Raw genomic sequence first — 18,105 nt, 5'->3', positions numbered from 1 at the left:
GTTCGTGTGGACATGTGTTTCTATTTCTCTTGGGTACATACCAGGAGAATTGCTGGGTCATATGGTTCTCTCCTTTTAATGTTTTGAGGCATTGCCAAACTGTTTTCCAGAGTGGTTGCACTGTTTTACATTCCCATTAACATGTACAAGGATTTCCATTTCTCCACATCTTTGCTAACAATTATTACTAAGTTTTTTGTTATTGTTTTGAGATGGAGTTTTGCTCTTTTTGCCCAGGCTGGAGTGCAATGGCATGACCTTGGCTTGCTGCAACCTCTGCCTCCCAGGTTCAAGGGATCCTCTTACCACAGCCTCCCAAGTAGCTAGGATTACAGGTGTGCACCACCATGCCTGGCTAATTTTTGTATTTTTAGTAGAGATGGAGTTTCACCATGTTGGTCAGGCTATTTTTGAACATCTGACCTCAAGTGATCTGCCTGCCTTGGCCTCCCAAAATGCTGGGATTACAGATGTGAGCCACTGCACCCAGCCAGTTATTACTAAGCATTAAAATTAATATTATCTTTTTGATTATAGCTATTCTAATAGGTGTGAAGTGGTATGACTTTTAAGTTATCTACCTCTTTGTGACCTCCACCTAGATAAGAATATGTGATGTTTCTATTCCTCCTGAAAGTTTCTTTGGTACCTTTCTTCAGTAGACACTAGGTGCCTGCCCCTGAGTAACTACTCTTCTGACATCTACCCACTGTAGATTAGTTTTGCCTATTCTTGAATTTCATATAAATGGAACCAAACAGTATGTATGATTTATATATCAAAGCACATGAATGTTCATAGCAGCATTATTTATAGTAGCCAAAAAGTGGAAGCAACTCAAGTGTCTACCAACTGATGAATGAATGAATAAATAACATATGGTATATCCATAAAATGGAACACTGACATAAAAGTACAACCTAAAGTAGCAAGTTGATGTAGAAGCTGCAGTAAATTACCCAGGTCTACCTAAGATCATAGATAAAGGTGGCTACGCTAAAGATAATTTCAATGTAGACAAAACAGCTTTAAATTGGAAGTAGATGCTATCTAGAATTTGTACAGCTAGAGAGAAGTCAACACCTAGCTTTAAAGGTTCAAAAAACAAGCTGATGTTCTTGTTAGGGGCTAATGCAATTGGTGACCTGTGGTTGAAGCTGATGCTCATTTACCATGTTTAAAATCCTGGGGCCTGTAAGAATTACATTGGCCAAGTATGGGGGCTAACACCTGTAATCCCAGCATTTTGGGAGGCTGAGGTGGGCGGATTACTTGAGTCTAGGAGTTCAAGACCAGCCTGGGTACCATGGCGAAACGTCTCTACAAAATATACAACAATTAACCAGGTGTGGGTGTGCCTGTGGTCCAAGCTACTTGGGAGACTGAGGTGGGAGGATCACCTGAGCCCGGGGAAGTCAAGGCTGCAGTGAACCATGATGGTGCCATTCCAGCCTGGGCAACAGTGAGACTCTATCTCAAAGAGGGAGAATTATTTTAAGTCTTCTCTACCTGTGTTCTATACATGGAACAACAAAGCCCAAATGACAACACATCTGTTGACAGCATAATTTACTAAATAATTTAAGTCCACTGTTGAGACCTATTCCTCAGAAAATAAATATTCTTTTCAAAATATCACTGTTCATTGACATTGCACCTGGTCACCCAACGCTCTAATGGAGATGTATAAGGAGATTAATATTTTCATGCCTGCTAACACAATATCCATTCTGTAGCTCATGGATTAAGGAATAATTTTTCCTTGATCTTAATTTTTTCCTTCTCCTCCTCCTCCTCCTCCTCCTCTTCCTCCTCCTCCTCCTTCTCTTTCTCCTCCTCCTCCTCCTGCTGCTGCTGCTGCTGCTGCTGCTGCTTCTTCTTCTTCTTCTTCTTCTTCTTCTTCTTCTTTCTTCTTCCTTCTTCTTCCTCTTCTTCTTCTTCTTCTTCCTCTTCCTCCTCTTCTTCTTCCTCTTCCTCCTCTTCCTCTTCCTCTTCTTCTTCTCCTTCTTCTTCTCCTCCTTCTTCTCCTCCTTCTCCTCCTCCTCCTCCTCCTCCTTCTTCTTTTTCTCCCCCTCCTCCTCCTCCTTCTCTCACTTAGTGGGGATGATCTTGGTTCACTGCAACCTTCGACTCCCGGATCCGGATTCAAGTGATTATCCTGCCTCAGCCCTCTGAGTAGCTGGGATTATAGGCGTGTGCCACCACACCTGGCTGATTTTTGTATTTTTAGTAGAGACAGGGTTTCACCAATTTGGCTGGGCTGATCTTAAACTTCTGATCTCGCGATCCACACACCTAGACTTCCTAAAGTGCTGGGATTACAGGCGTGAGCCATCACACCTGGCCAAGTCTTATTATTTAAGAAATACATCTCATAAGGCTATAGCTGCCTTAGATAGTGATTCCTCTGATGGATCTGAGCAAAGTAAATTGAAAACTTTCTGGAAAGGATTCACCATTCTAGATGCCATTAAGAACATTTATGATTCATAGGAGGACGTGAAAATATCAACATTAACAGCAGTTTGGAAGAAGATGATTCCAACTCTCATGGATGACTTTGCAGGGCTCAAAACTTCACTGGAGGAAGGAACTGCAGAGGTGGTGGAAGTAGCAAGATAACTAGAATTAGAAGTGGAGACTGAAGATGTGACTGAATTGCTGCAATTTCATAATAAAACTGGAAAGGATGAGGAGTTGCTTTTTATGGATGAGCAAAGAAAGTGATTTTTTGAGATGGACTCTACTCCTGGTGAGGATGCTACAAATGTTGTTGAGATGATAACAAAAGATTTAGAACAGTACATAAACTTAGATGATAAAGCAGTGGCAGGGATTAAGAGGATTGACTTCAATTCTGAAAGAATTTCTACAGTAAGTAAAATGCTATCAAACAGCATTGCATGCTACAGAGAAATCTGTCATGAAAGGAAGAGTCAATTGATGTAGCAGACTTCATCGTTGTCTTATTTTAGAAATTGCCTTAGCCACCACCCTGATTAGTCAGCAACCATCAACATCCAGGCAGGGCTGGGTATGGTAGCTCACATGTGTAGTCCCAGCATTTTTTCAGGCCAACATGGGAGGATCACTTGAGGCCTGGAGTTTGAGACCAGCCTGGGCAACAAAGGGAGACCTTGTCTCTATAAATAAATAAATAAATAAAAATTTAGCTGGGCATGGTCTCAGCCATTCAGGAGGCTGATGTGGGAGGATCACTTGAGCCCCAGAAGTTGAGGCCCGCAGTGAGTTACGATCACACCACTGCACTCCAGCCTGGGTGACAGAGCGAAACCCTGTCTCTAAAATTAAAAAAAAAAAAAATCAAGGCAAGACCCTCTACCAGAAAAAAGATTATTACTTGCTTGCTGAAGGCTTAGCTGATCAGTAGCGTTTTTTAGCAATACAGTATCTTAAAATTAAAGTAGGCACATTTTTAAAAAATGTAGTGCTGTTGTATGCTTAATAGACTACAGTATCGTGTAAACATATTTTTTGGGGGGGGTGGGGAAACAGGATCTCGCTCTGTCACCCAGGCTGGAGTTCAGTGGCATAATCTCAGCTCACTGCAACCTCTGCCTCCCAGGCTCAAGCAATCCTCCCACCTCAGTCTCCTGAGTAGCTGGGACTACAGGCATGTATCACCGCACCCGGCTAATTGTTTGTATTTTTTGTAGAGATAGGGTTTCACGGTGTTGCCCAGGGTGGTCTCAAACTCCTAGGCTCAAGTGATCCACCTGCCTAAGTCTCTCAAAGTGCTGGGATTATAGGCATGAACCACCGCACCAGGCTGTAAACCTAATTTTTATAAGCACTGGGAAACAAATTTGTGTGATTTGCTTTATTGTGATGTTTGCTTTATTGCAGTGCCCTGGAACTGAACCTGCAGTATCTCCAAGACATGTCTGTAATGTGTACTCTTTTGTGTCTGGTTTCTTTCACTTAGCATAATGATTTTGAGGGTTAAGCAGGTTGTGTATCCAGGCATATATCAATATTTCTTTTTTTTTGAGACAGAGTCTCGCTCTGCCACCCAGGCTGGAGTGCAGTGGCCGGATCTCAGCTCACTTCAAGCCCCGCCTCCTGGGTTTACGCCATTCTCCTGCCTCAGCCTCCCAAGTAGCTGGGACTATAGGCGCCCGCCACGTCGCCCGGCTAGTTTTTTTTTGTGTTTTTTTAGTAGAGATGGGGTTTCACCGTGTTAGCGAGGATGGTCTCGATCTCCTGACCTCGTGATCTGCCCGTCTCGGCCTCCCAAAGTGCTGGGATTACAGGCTTGAGCCACCGCGCCCAGCCTAAATATTTCATTCCTTTTTGTTGTTAAGTAGTATTCCATTGTATGGATGTACCACATTTTGTTTATCCATTCATCTGTTGATGGATATTTGAATTATTTTCAGTTTTTGGTTATTGTTAATAAAGCTGCTTTAAACATTTGTGTGGGGCATAGACTTTCATTTCTCTTAGGTACATACTGAAGAGTAGAATGGTAGGATTATATCGCAGATGTGCTTAATTTGATAAGGAATGCCAGGTTTCCAAAATGACAATATTGTTTTGCATTCCTATGGGCAGTATATAGAGTTTTCTTAGGACCTTTTAAACAAATGTTCATATAGGTAGTTCATTTTTGTTGTAGAAATACTAAAAAGTATATAAGAGTAAAGAAATACATCACTTAAAATTTTACCACAAGATGTAACATTGTGGAGTATATTATTCTTTTTTTGTTATTATTATTATACTTTAAGTTCTAGGGTACATGTGCACAATGTGCAGGTTTGTTATATATGTATACATGTGCCATGTTGGTGTGCTGCACCCATTAACTCGTCATTTACATTAGGAATATCTCCTAATGCTATCCCTCCCCCCTCCCCTGGAGTATATTATTCTTAACTTTTTTCTACCTATGCTATTTAAAATAAAACCTTATACTGTATGTGCTTCTCTGTATTTTGCTTTTTCCATGTAATGTGGGACTAGATATTCTGTTTCAATAAATATACATTTAAGCCATCATTTGAAATAGCTGCATAGTATTCTGTTACATCAGTGCAGGATATACTGAAACTAGCCATTTGGTTTTTGTTGGACCTTTAGGTTGTTTACTTCTTCTCATCGTTATGAATAATATGACAATGGACATTGTTGTAAAAATAAAGTTGTATATTTCTTTTCTTTTCTTTTTTGAGACAGGGTCTCCCTGTGTTGCACTCAGGCTAGGGTACAGTGACATGATCTCAACTCACTGCAACCTCCACCTCCTGGGTTTAAACACTTCTCCTGCCTTAGCCTCCCAAGTAGCTGGGATTACAAGTGCTTGCTACCATGCCTGGCTAATTTTTTTAATTTTTAGTAGAGACAGGATTTCACCATGTTGGACAGGCTGGTCTCGAACTCCTAACCTCCCAAAGTGCTGGGATTACAGGCGTGAGCCACTGCACCTGGCCAGAATTGTATTATATTTTAATAATTCTTTTTTTTTTTTTGAGACAGAGTCTCATTCTGTCGCCCAGACTGGAGTGCAGTGGCGTGATCTCGGCTCACTGTAAGCTCTGCCTCCTGGGTTACGCCATTCTCCTGCCTCAGCCTCCCGAGTAGCTGGGACTACAGGCGCCCACCACCATGCCCGGCTAATTTTTTTGTATTTTTTAGTAGATGTGGGGTTTCACTGTGTTAGCCAAAATGGTCTCGATCTCCTGACCTTGTGATCCACCTGCCTCGGCCTACCAAAGTACTGAGACTACAGGCGTGAGCCACTGCACCTGGCCAATAATTATTTCTTTATGATAAACTCCAAGGAAGATTACTGGCTCCAAATATACACAAATTTTGAAGGCTTTTGATACCTCATTCCTAATTGCCTTCTTGCTCTGTTTTCTTTTTCTACTAGTTTTGTGACCTTGGATATGTTACCTAATGTTTTTGAGCATCAGTTTCTTCACCCATAAAATGGAGATAATAGAAGAATACATTGTTTTAAAATATTTAGTATAGTGTCTCACACATGGTAAGTACTCAGTGGCAGCTATTACTACTTTAAAAAATTATTACAGTTAATACTATTACCTGGAGTATTTAAGAGTTCAGGACTTCTAAACCTCTCAGATACTTATACAAAATATTATTATTTAAGAAATACCTGGCCAAGCGCGGTGGCTCACGCCTGTAATCCCAGCACTTTGGGAGGCCGAGGCGGGCGGATCACAAGGTCAGGAGATCGAGACCATGGTGAAACCCCGTCTCTACTAAAAATACAAAAAATTAGCCGGGCGCAGTGGCGGGCGCCTGTAGTCCCAGCTACTCAGGAGGCTGAGGCAGGAGAATGGCGTGAACCCGGGAAGCGGAGCTTGCAGTGAGCCAAGATCACGCCACTGCACTCCAGCCTGGGCGACAGAGCAAGACTCCGTCTCAAAAAAAAAAAAAAAAAAGAAATACCTTTGTTAATCTGATCATTTGTATTTCTTCTGTGAATTATTTATAAATATTCCTTGATGATGATTTTAAATATTTCTCAAATGTTGGGATGAAAAATAGGATACTAAGTTTTTGGAACTCTCTCTGATAATTAGGAGTGAGAGACAGGTAACTATCCCATAAATAAATCCAATAAATTTGGTACTACTCTGTTTATATATTTGTAAATTCATGCTGTTGGTATTCATTGCAGCTTTGATATTTGGGGCGGCAGATCTATAATGCATTTAGGACCCGATATAAATCAACTTTAACTATGTATTTGATGTTACTGGTTTTCTGTGATTACCTGATTCTTTATGTCAATTTTATGGGACCTCGATGCTAATAAAATGAAACAGAGTTCTCTAAGCCCAAATTTATTTAATCTTTTTTTTTTTTTTTTTTAAGATGGAGTCTGGCTCTGTTGCCCAGGCTGGAGTGCAGCAACGTGATCTCGGCCCACTGCAACCTCTCCCTCCTGGGTTCAAGCGATTCTCCTGCCTCAGCCTCCTGAGTAGCTGGGACTACAGGCGTCTGCCACCACGCTCAGCTACTTTTTTGTATTTTTAGTAGAGATAGGGTTTCACTGTATTAGCCAGGATGGCCTTGATCTACTGACCTCGTGATCTGCCTGCCTCGGCCTCCCAAAGTGTTGGGATTACAGGCGTGAGCCACTGCACCCGGCCACTAAATATTATTGAGCTATTTACTCAAGAGGTTTTAAATTTTTTAACATTTAACTCAGAGTGGAAGTAGGGGAAGTAGAGCTAGAAAATGGAAGAGGAGGCCGGGCGCGGTGGCTCAAGCCTGTAATCCCAGCACTTTGGGAGGCCGAGACGGGCGGATCACGAGGTCAGGAGATCGAGACCATCCTGGCTAACATGGTGAAACCCCGTCTCTACTAAAAATACAAAAAACTAGCCGGGCAAGGTGGCAGGCGCCTGTAGTCCCAGCTACTCCGGAGGCTGAGGCAGGAGAATGGCGTAAACCCGGGAGGCGGAGCTTGCAGTGAGCTGAGATCCAGCCACTGCACTCTAGCCTGGGCGACAGAGCAAGACTCCGTCTCAAAAAAAAAAAGAAAATGGAAGAGGAATGGAAAAGAAGTCTATCAAGTATTTCTGTTTCGGCTTTTAGTTGGAGTTAGCTAACTTTTGGAAGGGGGAACAAGTTCCTGACTCCTACCTTTCTGTAATGGCATAAAAATGTAGCTAAGGTGTATGGAGAAGGTACCTCCTGATCAGATCTTCTCTCCCAAATCATCCTGAGTATGCCAAAACAAAAACAAAACAAAAATGAGGCAAAACAAAAACAATCCTTTCCCTTTTCCTACCACTCCAGAGATTTAAGAAATTAGTTTATTAAAGTGCCTTTTAAAATCAGTCTGTTAAAATCCACACCTTAATGTGAATTGCAGTACTATAATTAGACGTTCCACTTTCAACTTTTTAATAAGGATTTTTGCTGACTGGTGACCCAGAGCTAATATTGGAGGAAGTGGTCAGTTGGAAGAAGGCCAATCTGCTCCAGTGTCACAGGGAGTTTTGGCTGTTAGGGTGTGGTTTTTAGGGTGTGTGTTCTCAGCAATTGACTTTGAGCCTTAGTTTTCTCACTGGTAAAGTTGGGATTATGATTTATCAGGCCTGTAGTCTTGTGAGTCTCAAGTGAGATGCAGTATGCAAATACCTTGAACACTTAAAAATCACTGTTACCATTCTGGCACCAGATTTTGAGTGTTCTCCCACATAAGTAATAAATCACCTTCTCAGAGGGGAGAAGTTAAGTAGAGACGGGGTTTCACTGTTGGCCAGGCTGGTCTCGAACTCCTGACCTCGGGTGATCTGCCTGCGTTGGCCTCCTGAAGTGCTGGGATTACAGGTGTGAGCCACTGCGCCTGGCTTCCAAGCTCATCTTGAACATTTACTGCCCCAGACCTGGAATCTACCATTACTGTCAGGAACCCTTGCTTCTTTTAGTGGAAAATGATATATAAGGACCGTAATCTGGGCACTAGGGACATTCATTGCTACAGGAATTGTTATTTTTACAGATGTTTACAGGGTGAAGGCCAGGAAATGTTTAATCCCTTTTCATTTTTTTAAAGATAAAATATACCATGAGAATATACTGATATTTTCCTTTATTTTATTTTATTTTTTTTTTGAGAAAGGGTGTCGCTCTGTCGCCCAGGAGGGAGTGGAGCAGTACAATCACGGCTCACTTCAGCCTTGACCTCCTCTGCTGAAGTGGCACTCCCACCTCAGCCTCTCGAGTTGCTGGGACTACAGGCACACGCCATCAGGCCCAGCTACATGAGATACTTTGATTCAGGCATGCAATAAGCAGTAATCACATCATGCAAAATGGAGTATCAATCCCCTCAAGCATTTATTCTTTGTATTACAAACAATCCAATTATACTCTTTAAGTTATTTTTTGATGCACAATTAAATTATTGATGACTGTAGTCACCCTGTTGTGCTGTCAAATAGTAAATCTTATTCATTATTTCTAACTATTTTTTGAACCCATTAACTACTCCTACTTACCCCCAGCCTCCCCATGACCCTTCCCAGCCTCTGGTAACCATTCTTCTACTCTCCATCTCCATGAGTTCAACTGTTTTCAGTTTTTAGCACTCAGAAATAAGTGAGAACATGTGAAGTTTGTTTTTCTGTGTCTGACTTATTTCACTTCACATAATAACCTCACTTCCATCCGTGTTGTTGCAATGACTGGATCCTATTCTTTTTAATGGCTGAATAGTAGTCCATTGTATATAATTGCCACATTTTCTTTATCCATTCATCTGTTGATAGACACTTAGGTTGCTTCCTAATCTTGGTTATTGTGAATAGTGCTGCAACAAACATAGGAGTGCAGATATCTCTTCAATATATTGATCTCTTTTCTTTTGGGTATATAGCTGGCAATGGGATTGCTGGATCATATGGTAGCTCTGTTTTTAGTATTTTTTCAATTTTTCAATTTTAATTTTTTGTGGTTACTAGTAGGTGTATATATTTATGGGTACATGAGTTGTTTTGATACAGGCATGCAATGTGAAATAAGTACACTGTAAAGAATGGGGTATCCATTCCCTCAAGCATTTATCCATTGAGTTGCAGAAATGTAATTACATTCTTAAGTTATTTAAAAATGTACAATGAAGTTATTGACTATAGTCACCCTGTCGTGTGATCAAATAGTAGGTCTTATTTACTAGTTCTAGCTATATTTTTTTGTACCCGTTAACCATCCCACCTACCCCTACCTCCCCCCACTACCCTTCTCAGACTCTGATAACCATCCTTGTACCCTCTGTGTCCATGAGTTCAATTGTTTTGACTTTTAGATCCCATAAGTAAGTGAGAACATGTGATGTTTGTCTTTCTGTACCTGGCTTATTTCACTTAACATAATGACATGCAGTTCCATCAAAGTCGTTGCAAATGACTAGATCTCATTTTTTTTTTAAGGGTGAATAGTACTCCACTGTGTATAATTACCACATTTTCTTTATCCATTCATCTGTTGATGGACACTTACGTTGGTTCCAAATCTTAACTATTGTAAACAGTGCAACTAACATAGGAGTGTGGATATCTCCTCAATACACTGATTTCCTTTCTTTTGGGTATATGCCCAGCAGTGGGATTGCTGGATCATCTGGTAGCTCAATTTTTAGTTTTGTGAGGAACCTCCAAACCGTTGTCCATAGTGGCTGTACTAATTTACATTCCCATCAACAATGTAGAAGGGTTCCCTTTTCTTTACGTCCTCTCCAGCATTTGTTCTTGCCTGTCTTTTGGGTATAAAGTATTTTAACTGGGGTGAGATGATATCTCGTTATAGTTTTGATTTGCATTTCTTTGATGATCATTGATGTTGAGCACTGTTTCATATGCCTTTTGTTTGCCATTTGTATGTATTCTTTTTTTTTTTTTTTGAGACGGAGTCTCGCTCTGTCGCCCGGGCTGGAGTGCAGTAGCCGGTTCTCAGCTCACTGCAAGCTCCGCCTCCCGGGTTTATGCCATTCTCCTGCCTCAGCCTCCGAGTAGCTGGGACTACAGGCACCCGCCACCTCGCCCCGCTAGTTTTTTGTATTTTTTAGTAGAGACGGGGTTTCACGGTGTTAGCCAGGATGGTCTCGATCTCCTGACCTCGTGATCCGCCCGTCTCGGCCTCCCAAAGTGCTGGGATTACAGGCTTGAGCCACCGCGCCCGGCTGTATGTATTCTTTTAAAAAATGTCTATTCAAATCTTTTGCCCATTTTTTGATCAGATTATTAGATTTTTCCCTGTAGAGTTTAAACTCCTTGTATATTCTGGTTATTAATCCCTTGTTAGATAGGTAGTTTGCAAATATTTTCTTCCATTCTGTAGGTTGTCTCTTCACTTTGTTGATTGTTTCCCTTGCTGTGCAGAAGCTTTTTAACCATCTCATTTGTCCATTTTGTCTTTGATTGCCTGTGCTTGTGGGGTATTGCTCAAGAAATTGTTACCTAGATAAATGTCCTGGAAGGTTTCTCCAATGTTTTCTTGTAGTAGTTTCATAGTTTGAGGTCTTAGATTTAAGTTTTTAATCCATATTAATTTGATTTTTGTATACAGTGGAGAGATAGGTATCTAGTTTTATTCTTCTGCATAAGGATATCCAGTTTTTTCAGCGCTATTTATTGAAGAGACTATCCTTTCTCCAGTGTATGTTCTTGGCACCTTTGTCGAAAATGAGTTCACTATAGATGTGTGGATTTGTTTATTGGTTTTCTATTCTTTTCCATTGGTCTATGTGTCTGTTTTTATGCAATAGCTTTGGCTATTCTGGGTCTTTTGTGATTCCATATAAATTTTAGGATTGTTTTTTCTATTTCTGTGAAGAATGTCATTGACATTTTGATAGGAATTGCATTGAATCTGTAGAGTGCTTTGGGTAGTATGGACATTTTAACAATATTGATTCTTTTGATTCATGAACGTAGGATCTTTCGATTTCTTGTGTACTCTTCGATTTCTTTCGTCGGTGGTTTATAGTTTTCCTTGTAGAGGTCTTTCCCTTCTTCAGTTAATTCCTAGGTATTTAATTTTATTGTGGTGATTGTTTTTTTTTTATGGGATTACTTTTTTATTTCTTTTTCAAATTGTTCACTGTTGGCATATGGAAGTGCTACTGATTTTTGTATGTTACTTTTGTATCCTGCAACTTTATTGAATTTGTCAGTTCTAATAGTATTTTGGTAGAGTCTTAAGGTTTTTCCAAATGTAAGATTGTGTCATCTGTAAACAAGGATAATTTGACTTCTTCCTTTCCAATTTGAATGCCCTTTACTTCTTTTTCTTGTGTGATTGCCCTAGCTATGACTTCCAGTACTATGTTGAATAACAGTGGTGAAAGTGGACATCCTTGTCGTGTTCCAGATCACAGGAAAGTCTTTCAGATTTCCCCTCTTGAGAATGATACTAGCTGTGGGTCTGTCATACATGGCTTTTATTATGTTGAGGTATATTCCTTCTATGTGTAGTTTTTCTTAAATATATCTACCTCATCTCTCACCTTCCCTGTGTAGTTTTTGAGAGTTTTTATCATGAAAAGACAAAGTTTTTCTGCATCTATTGAGAAAATTATATGGTGTTGTCCTTTATTCTGTGGATGTGATGTATCATATTTATTGATTTTTGTATGTTGATCCACCCTTGCATATCTGAGATAAATCCCACTTGGTCATTTTTTTTTTAATGTGCTGTTTGAGTTTTGTTTGTTAGTATTTTGTGGAGAATTTTTGCATTTCTGTTCATCAGGGATATTGGCCTTTAGTTTTTTTGTTGGTGTCCTTGTTCTTGTTTGGTTTCAGTGTCAGTGTAATGCTTGCCTCATAGAATGATTTAAGGAGAACTTCTTCCTCTTTTTTTTTTTTTAGATGGAGTCTTGCCCTATTGCCCAGGCTGGAGTGCAGTGGCTCAATCTCAGCTCACCACAACCTCCGCCTCCCAGGTTCAAGCGATTCTCTTGCCTGAGCCTCTCAAGTAGCTGGGACTACAGGCGTGTGCCACTAAGCCTGGCTAATTTTTGTATTTTTAGTAGAGATGGGGTTTCACTATGTTGGCCAGTCCAGTCTCAAATTGCTGACCCTCGTGATCTGCCCTCCTCTGCCTCCCAAAGTGCTGGGATTACAGGTGTGAGCCACCACACCCGGCCGAGAACTTCTTCCTGTTAAACTTTTTGGAGTAATTTGAAGAAAATGGGTGTTCTTTTTTGAAAGCTTAGTAGAATTTGGCAGTGGAGCCATCTGGTCTGGACTTTTCTTTTTTGGGAGACTTTTTTTTTTATTATTATACTTTAAGTTCTGGGGTACATGTGCAGAATGTGCAGGTTTGTTACATAGGTATACATGTGCCATAGTGGTTTGCTGCACCCATCAGCCCGTCATCTACATTAGGTATGTCTTCTAATGCTATCCCTTCCCCAGGCCCCCAACCCCTGACAGGCCCTGGTGTGTGATGTCTGCCACCCCCACCACCCTGAGTCCATGTGTTCTCATTGTTCAACTCCCACTTATGAGTGAGAACATGTGGTGTTTGGTTTTCTGTCCTTGTGTTAGTTTGCTGAGAATGATGGTTTCCAGCTTCATCCACGTCCCTGCAAAGGACATGAACTCATCCTTTTTTATGACTGCATAGTATTCTATAGTGTATATTGCCACATTTTCTTTATTCAGTCTAACATTGATGGGCATTTGGGTTGGTCCCAAGTCTTTGCTATTGTGAATAGTGCTGCAATAAACATACATGTGCATGTGTCTTTATAGCAGAATGACTTATAATCCTTTGGGTATATACCCAGTAATGGGACTGATGGGTCAAACGGTATTTCCACTTCTACATCCTTGAGGAATCGCCACACTGTCTTCCACAATGGTTGAACTAATTTACACTCCCGCCAACAGTGTAAAAGCGTTACTATTTCTTCACATCCTCTCCAGCATCTGTTGTTTCTGACTTTTTTTTTTTTTTAATTTTTTTTTGAGATGGAGTCTCTCTGTCACCCAGGCTGGAGTGCAGTGGCATGGTCTCGGCTCACTTCCAGCTCCACCTCCTGGGTTCAAGCCATTCTCCTGCCTTAGCCTCCTGAGTAGCTGGGACTATAGGTGCCCACCACCATTCCTGGCTAATTTTTTGTATTTTTAGTAGAGACAGGGTTTCACTGTGTTAACCAAGATGGTCTCGATCTCCTGACCTTGTGATCCGCCAGCCTCGGCCTCCCAAAGTGCTGGGATTACAGGCATGAGCCATCGCGCCCTGCCTCTGTTTCCTGACTTGTTAATAACTGCCGTTCTAACTGACATGAGATGGTATCTCGTTGTGGTTTTGATTTGCATTTCTCTAATGACCAGTTTGTTGTTTTTGCTTAGGATTGTCTTGGCTATACAGTCTCTTTTTTGGTTCCATATGAAATTTAAAGTATTTTTTTCTAATTCTGTGAAGAAAGTCAATGGTACCTTGATGGGAATAGCATTGAATCTATAAATTACTTTGTGCAGTAGGGCCATTTTCATGATATTTATTCTTCCTATCCATGAGCATGGAATGTTTTTTCATTTGTTTGTGTCCTCTCTTACTTTCTTGAGCGGTGGTTTGTATTTCTCCTTGAAGAGGTCCTTCACATCCATTTTAAGTTGTATTCCTAGGTATTTTATTCTCTTTGTAGCAATTGTGAATGGGAGCTTGTTCATGATTTGGCTCTCTGTTTGTCTATTATTGGTGTATAGGAATGCTTGTGATTTTTCCACATTCATTTTGTATGCTGAGACTTTGCTGAAGTTGCTTATCAGTTTATGGAGTTTTTGGGCTGAGACACGGGGTTTTCTAAATATACAATCATGTCATTTGCAAACAGAGACAACTTAACTTCCTCTCTTCCTATTTGAATACCCTTTCTTTCTATCTCTTGCCTGATCCCCCTGGCCAGAACTTCCAATAGTATGTTGAATAGGAATGGTGAGAGTGGGCATCCTTGTCTTGTGCTGGTTTCCAAAGGGAACGCTTTCAGTTTTTGTCCATTCAGTATGATATTGGCTGTGGGTTTGTCATATATAGCTCTTATTATTTTGAGATATGTTCCATCAATATCTAGTTTATTGAGTGTTTTTATCATGAAGGGGTGTTGAATTTTATCGAAGGCCTTTTCTGCATCTATTGAGATAATCATGTTGTTTTTGTCGTTGGTTCTGTTTATGTGATGGATTACATTTATTGATTTGTGTATATTAAACCAGCCTTGCATCCTAGGGATGAAGCCAACTTGATCATAGTGGATAAGCTTTTTAATGTGCCGCTGGATTTGGTTTGCCAGTATTTTATTGAGGATTTTCTCATCGATATTCATCATGGATATCGACCTGAAATTTTCTTTTTTTATTGTGTCTCTGCCAGGTTTTGGTATCAGGATGATGCTGGCCTCATAAAATGAGTTAGAGAGGAGTCCCTCTTTCTCTATTTTTTGGAATAGTTTCAGAAGGAATGGTACCAGCTCCTCTTTGTACCTCTAGAATTCGGCTGTGAATCCATCTGGTCCTGGGCTTTTTTTGGTTGGTAGGCTATTAATTATTGCCTGTATTTCCTAACATGTTCTTGGTCTATTCAGGGATTCGACTTCTTCCTGGTTTAGTCTTGGGAGGGTGTATGTGTCCAGGAATTTGTCAATTTCTTCTAGGTTTTCTGGTTTATTTGTGTAGAGGTGTTTATAGTATTCTCTGATGGTAGTTTGTATTTCTGTGGGATCAGTAGTGATCTCCCCTTTATCATTTTTTATCGTGTCTATTTGACACTTCTCTCTTTTCTTCTTTATTAGTCTGGCTATCAGTCTATCTGTTTCGTTAATGTTTTTAAACAACTAGGTCCTGGATTCATTGATTTTTTGAAGGGTTTTTTGGTCTCTATCTCCTTCAGTTTTGCTCTGATCTTAATTATTTGTTGTCTTCTGCTAGCTTTTGAATTTGTTTGCTCTTGCTTCTCTAGTTCCTTTAATTGTGATGTTAGGGTGTCGATTTTAGATTTTTCCTGCTTTCTCCTGTGGGCATTTAGTGCTATAAATTTCCCCCTAAACACTGCTTTAGTTGTGTCCCAGAAATTCTATTCTTTTGCATTTGCTGAGGAGTGTTGTTACTTCCAATTAAATACCCCAACTGAAAGGCACAGACTGCAAATTGGATAAAAAGGCAAGACCCATCAGTATGCTGTATTCGATTTTAGAATAAGCACTATGTGTTGTTGAGAAGAATGTATATTCTGTTGATTTGGGGTGGAGAGTTCTGTAGATGTCTATTATGTTTACTTGGTCCAGAGCTGAGTTCAAGTCCTGAATATCCTTGTTAATTTTCTGTCTTCTTGATCTGTGTAATATTGACAGTGGAGTGTTAAAATCTCCCACTGTGGGAGTCTAAGTCTCTTTATAGGTCTCTAAGAACTTGCTTTATGAATCTGGGTGCTCCTGTATTGGGTGAATATATATTTAATATATATTTAAGAATATATATCTTGTTGCATTCATCCCTTTACCATTATGTAATGCCCTTCTTTGTCTTTTTTGGTCTTTGTTGGTTTAAAGTCTGTTTTATCAAAGACTAGGATAGCAATCCCTGTTGTTTGTTGTTTCTTTTTTGTTTGTTTGTTTTGTTTTTGTTTTTTTTGCTATCCATTTGGTTGGTAAATCTTCCTCCATCCCTTTATTTTGAGCCTATGTATGTCTTTGCACGTGAGATGGGTCTCCTGAATACAGCATACTGATGGGTCTTGCCTTTTTATCCAATTTGCCAGTCTATGCCTTTCAGTTGGGGCATTTAGCTCATTTACATTTAAGGTTAATATTGTTATGTGTGTGAATTTGATCCTTTCATTATGATGCTAGCTGGTTATTTTGCCCATTAGTTGATGCAGTTTTTTTCTTTTTTTTTTTTTTTTTTTTTTTTGAGGCGGAGTCTCGCTCTGCCGCCCGGACTGGAGTGCAGTGGCCGGATCTCAGCTCACTGCAAGCTCCGCCTTCCGGGTTTACGCCATTCTCCTGCCTCAGCCTCCCGAGTAGCTGGGACTACAGGCGCCCGCCACCTCGCCCGGCTAATTTTTTGTATTTTTAGTAGAGACGGGGTTTCACCGTGTTAGCCAGGATGGTCTCCATCTCCTGACCTCGTGATCCGCCCGTCTCGGCTCCCAAAGTGCTGGGATTACAGGCTTGAGCCACTGCGCCCAGCCTGATGCAGTTTTTTTCATAGTGTTGATGGCCTTTACATTTTGGTTTGTTTTTGCAGTAGCTGGTAATGGTTTTTCCTTTCCATATTTAGTGCTTCCTTCAGAAGCTCTTGTAAGGCAAGTCTGGTGGTGACAAAATCTCTCAGCCTTTGCTTGTCTGTAAAGGATTTTATTTCTCTTTCCTTTATGAAGATTTGTTTGGCTGGATATGAGATTCTTGGTTGAAAATTCTTTTCTTTAAGAATGTTGAATATTGGCCCTTGCTCTCTTCTGGCTTGTAGGTTTTCTGCAGAGAGATCTGCTGTTAGTTTGATGAGCTTTCCTTTGTGGATAACCCAGCATTTCTCTCTGGCTGCCCTTAACATTTTTTCCTTCATTTCAGCCTTGGTGAATCTGATGATTATGTGTCTTGGGGTTGCTCTTCTCAAAGAGTATCTTTGTGGTGTTCTCTGTATTTCCTGAATTTGAATGTTGGCCTGTCTTGCTAGGTTGGGGAAGTTCTCGTGGATAATATCCTGAACTGTGCTTTCCAACTTGGTTCCATTCTCCCTGTCACTTTCAGGTACACCAATCAAATGTAGGTTTGGTCTTTTCTCATAGTCCCATATTTCTTGGAGGCTTTGTTTGGTCCTTTTCATTCTTTTTTCTCTAATCTTGTCTTCACGCTTTATTTCATTAAGTTGATCTTCAGTCTCTAGTATCCTTTCTTCTGCTTGATCGATTCGGTTATTGATACTTGGGTATGCTTCACAAAGTTCTCATGCTGTGTTTTTCAGCTCCATCAGGTCATTTATGTTATTCTCTAAACTGGTTATTCTAGTTAAAATTCCTCTAACCTTTTTCAAGGTTCTTAGCTTCCTTGTGTTGGGTTACAATATGCTCCTTTAGCTTGGAGGAGTTTGTTATTACCCACTTTCTGAAGCCTACTTCTGTCAATTGGTCAAACTCATTCTCTCTCCAGTTTTGTTCCCTTGCTGGAGAGAAGTTGTGATCTTTTGGAGGAGAAGAGGCATTCTGGTTTTTGGAATTTTCAGCCTTTTTGCTCTTTTGGTGACCTTCAGGTGGAGTTTTTGCATGGTCGTCCTATTTGTTGATGTTGATGCTATTGCTTTCTGTTTGTTAGTTTTCCTTCTGGCAGTCAGGCCCCTCTTCTGCAGGTCTGCTGGAGTTTGCTGGAGGTCCACTCCAGACCCCGTTTGCCTGGGTATCATGAGCAGAGGCTGCAGAACAGCAAAGATTGCTGCCTGCTTCTTCCTCTTGAAGCTTCATCCCAGAGGAGCACCCACCAGATGCCAGCCAGAGCTCTTCTGTATGAGGTGTCTGTCAACCCCTGCTGGGAGGTGTCTCTCTGTCAGAAGGCATAGGGGTCAGGGACCCACTTGAAGCAGAGCTCAAGAGGTGTGC

The sequence above is a fragment of the Trachypithecus francoisi genome, unplaced genomic scaffold (assembly GCF_009764315.1).
Source record: "Trachypithecus francoisi isolate TF-2019V2 unplaced genomic scaffold, Tfra_2.0 Lachesis_group16, whole genome shotgun sequence".
Classification (NCBI taxonomy): domain Eukaryota; kingdom Metazoa; phylum Chordata; class Mammalia; order Primates; family Cercopithecidae; genus Trachypithecus; species Trachypithecus francoisi.
This window is presented reverse-complemented; position numbering follows the sequence as displayed.